Source organism: Physeter macrocephalus, chromosome 11, assembly GCF_002837175.3.
Source record: "Physeter macrocephalus isolate SW-GA chromosome 11, ASM283717v5, whole genome shotgun sequence".
Taxonomy (NCBI): domain Eukaryota; kingdom Metazoa; phylum Chordata; class Mammalia; order Artiodactyla; family Physeteridae; genus Physeter; species Physeter macrocephalus.
Window position 1 is genome coordinate 13,908,069 of NC_041224.1, and position 4,449 is coordinate 13,912,517.

A 4,449-nucleotide genomic window follows, 5' to 3' on the forward strand; every position below is an offset into this window, starting at 1 on the left:
ATTCTCTGATCTTTATCAGCCGTTGGAATGGATGCGGAATAATCCACCAAGTGACGAGATGCTGCTAGCTTCTCTAGCATAGCCTCCGCTATGGAGCGTTCCGATTACTGTTGAATAAAGTGCTTCTAGCTTTTTGATAGTAGACAATCAAATAGCATGGGCACACAGACCTTTTCTCTTATTAGATTATTTCTCTGTGATAAATTTCCAGAAAATTTTTATTAAAGTTTGCATACATTCTCAACTAGTAAACCACTTTTGACTCCAGGCAGACCATTTGTGATGCTTCCGTAATTTCGTGGGTTGAATTTAAAATGCTAACCCTGAAGATGCCATTTGCCTGTCGTGCTTTGTCTAGAACGTGGGGGAGTTCCCTCCAGGTAGATGGCGTGTCTGAGTCCCCCACTAAGTCTGTCAGTGAAGATGACCTTGGGCATGGAACCGAGTCACGGTGACACCCGTTAGTTACATTTTAGTAATTAACCAGTTAGTAAAATAGTCATCCTTACCTATTAGAGAATTTAAATCCAGTAAGATTTACACGTTGGGCCAGCTTTTCAAAGACCTTGATCAGCTAGGTGTGTTTCAGTGCGTTCCAGGGTGTAATTATTTAAGTCACGATTTTCCCCCATGCTTGAGGAAACTGCCTTTCCGGAGTAAATTTCAGTCCAGTTTAAACTCAAAAACACAATTCCATGTTTTTCAGCTTGTGGCTCCCAGCTCTCCTGATTAAGAGCTGGTCTTGCCCTGTTCCCAGGCTCTTCTGCCCCTCCCCTTTATTTCAACTTGGCAGCCCCCAGACCCAGGTATGCCTGGACGTAAGGGTGCTGACGAGCTGTCGAGAGACGGTGGGATCTGCACGGCTCCGACGGGTGGGACTGGGGACTGAGGAAGAAGGTTGAGATCCTGGGTACTTGGTAGCTTTCACCAAAGAGGAAACCCTGGTGGAAGATGGATGCTGATGGTTTCTGGTTTGGAAGTGCCGAGGTTGAGTTGTCTGTGGAGCGTTCAGGAGATGCCCAGCTGGAAGTTGGTCTTACTGGACCAGAGCTCAGAGATGTTTGTCAGGAGACAGATTTGGGAATAATCAATGTAGAGCTGCTATCAGATCCTTGGGCATTCGTGCCCACACTCTGTCCTCTGCTTCAGGCAACCCCTAAGGGACAGGAAAAGAGCCAACGGTGTCAGCAAGACTCAGGACCCCTATGGTCACTTCCAAGGGAGTGAGTCCCTTGTCTCCTCATAACAACCAGAGGTCGTAGCGAAGCAGCCCCGATTATTCACCCTGAGCAGGGACTGAGTCGGTGGGACAAACGGAGGATCTGCAGTATTCCAGAAGTTGTCAGATATCCGTGCTTGAGTTTATATATTCCTTTAAAACTCTAAACTCTTTCCTTCTGTGTCCTCCCTTCTGACACCACCTGGGTTTCCACCCAAAGCCTCTGAAGAGACGTATCATATTTACTACACCCCAGGGGGGCCCAATGTGCGCCGTGTCCCCCCTTCCTTGTATTTCCGTGTCATTGGCGGGGGGAAGGGTCTGGCATCCTGCACCTGATTTGGTGGATAGAGCAGAATTACTTATTTACTTAACATTATTTCTATAGGCATGAGTTTATATCAAACCTGGTCTTTCGTTTAAGTGGCCGTATGCTTTGTTCTTGTTGCCAGATTGTCTTTTTCTCAGATGAAATTTACCTTTTTTGGGGGGGAAATATTATTTAAATTTCATCATGCTGATATCTTCTATTGCCAGTTTTACTGTCCAGACACACATGGACACACATGGTAGAGTGCTGGGGAGAGAAGAGGGCCAGGGCGGTGGCCTAAAGGGGCTGCCCAGCGGCTGGCCTTTCTGGAGAGCTTGGTCCAAGCACCCAAATTGGTGCCACTATAAGCCACAGTCTCCAGTAGGGTCCTCACCACTGTCCCCCCAACTCCACGTTTTCCTAGTTAGCTCCCCATCAACCGTTTTCCACTCTTCTTCCCCACTCCCACCTTAGCTGGTGACCTTGCTTACTACCTGCCCTGTCTGGATTTTCTAATTGAATCTGTCATAACCCCCTACAGGATAGGTAGTGGGGCTCAGTGTACAAATGAAAAGTTAGAGAAGGTACAATACACTCCAAGTTCCCCACCGTAGCCCCAATATAGGGCATCGTGTCTGGCGCCAGGTAGGTGTTCAATAGGCAATTTTTCAAGTTAACTTTAACATAGGAGAAACTTAAAACTATGGGGAGATGGCAGCACAGAAGGAAGGCTTGAAGACATGAGATAAAGAGGAATCGGTAACAGAACAGCTATTCGACCTGATGGAGGATCAGACAAAGAATGCAGGTGAGGGGATGGGCCCTGAGTGGAGGGGAGATGTCTCCTTGGAGACCAGAGGCAAGGGGGTCAGGGCGGAGCAGACGGGCTGCTCGTGGGAGGGTGGGGAGTGTCTGTGGGCAAGTGTGTTTGGAGAAAGTCTGGAGCAGCTGCCATAGGGAGCGGAGGAGGAAGCTGACCAAGGACCCGCACAAGAGATCAGCCTGTGTCCCTCTGGCTGGAGGAGAAGGGCATTAACTGAGTGTCTACTGCATGCCAAGAGCACAGGTCAGGTCACTTGATCCTCTCAGTAGCCCTGAGGGTACCATTTGACAGGTAAGGAAACCAAGGCTCACTGGTAACTTTCTCAAGGCCACACAGTGAAGGAAACTGCAGCAGGAATTTATTAACAGATCTGACTCCAAAAACTGTGTTCTTTCCCCATACCCCACTGCCTCTTGCAAGGTTTTGGCTCCTTATGGACAAAAGCCCTCCCTAAGCCGCAATCAACTCTTGGCCGGCTCGAGGCTTCTTAATCACTCCTTTTCTGGGCCAGGAACAGAGAGGACGCTTACGGTCATGGAGGTACTACCTTTGCCAGCTACTGATTCTTCCATGAGGAGAGGATTTCTCAGCTGCTTGATGAACTCACTCTGTGTGCCTCTCCCACTGGGTATGTAGCAGTCTGTTTGCACTTGACCCTTTGATCAGATGCCCGACTGCTCTGCTCGGGGCATAACCAACCTCAACCATGTCTTCTTACACAACTTAAAGTTCAATAGTGATATAAAACTTTTAAAATTCACTTTTTATGAACTGAATCCAACAAGTCTTTAAAACAGAGGTGTGCACACTACTATATATAAAATTGATAAACAACAGGGACCAACTGTATAGCACAGGGAACTATATTCAATATCTTGTAATAACCTATAAGAAAAGAAAAGAATCTGAAAAGTTATATATATATATAAAGTTGTATATACATATATACACATATATATGTATATATGTGCATGTGTGTGTGTGTATATATATATATATATAATATATACAAAACTGAGTCATTTTGCTGTAAAGCTGAAACATTATAAATTAAGTATGCTTCAATAAAATAAAAGCCCCAGAGGCATGACATGATATTTATATAACTCTTGGAAATTTTGTCTAGTTGGGTGGGGCCCATCCATGGCTGATGTTTGAAATCACTCATCAAGATTCAGCTCTTGAATGAAATATTCAAGCTTGGATACCTTTTAAAGTCCCAAGGCTTTGGGAGAAACTGCTCCCTGTATCACCTGGTATCAGCAGTTACTTTGGTGATCATGCCAGATCAGTGATTGTGATAAGAGGAGGAGGAGGAAGATGATACGTTCAGGGAAGTGGGTGGACTTCTTGGGGATGGAGGGGAGAAGAGGTTGGTACCCAAGTGGGAAGAGGGAGAAAAGGAGGAGACACTAGAGTCACAAAGACCAACTTTGTGTGAGAGACACCAAGGGACAGAGAAGGGAGCCCAGGCAGGGAGCTGGTGCTTGAGGAGATCAGGGCAAACACCAGGATGAAGGGCCAGAGGCAGAGTTTAAGGCCCCATCATTGTGAGGCTGGGGAACAGCATGTGGGGATACGGTGCAGAAGGAGCCTAGTGGCCTTGGACATTTGGGAAAGTGGAGGAATGGTGACTTGCCTTTGTATGGGGGGGTCAAAGAGGTCTAAGGGCCTAGCTGATCTGTTGGTAACTCCACATCTCTAAATAGGGCCAACAGAAGCCCCAAAAGACTCCCTTTAGAGAAATGGAAATAAAAACAGAAATAAACAAATGGGACCTAATGCAACTTAAAAGCTTTTGCACAGCAAAGGAAACCATAAACAAGACGAAAAGACAACCCTCAGGATGGGAGAAAATATTTGCAAACGAAGCAACTGACGAGGATTAATCTCCAAAATATACAAGCAGCTCATGCAGCTCAATATCAAAAAAACAAACAACCCAATCCAAAAATGGGCAGAAGACCTAAATAGACATTTCTCCAAAGAAGACATACAGATGGCCAAGAAGCACATGAAAAGCTGCTCAACATCACTAATTATTAGAGAAATGCAAATCAAAACTACAATGAGGCATCACCTCACACCAGTTAGAAT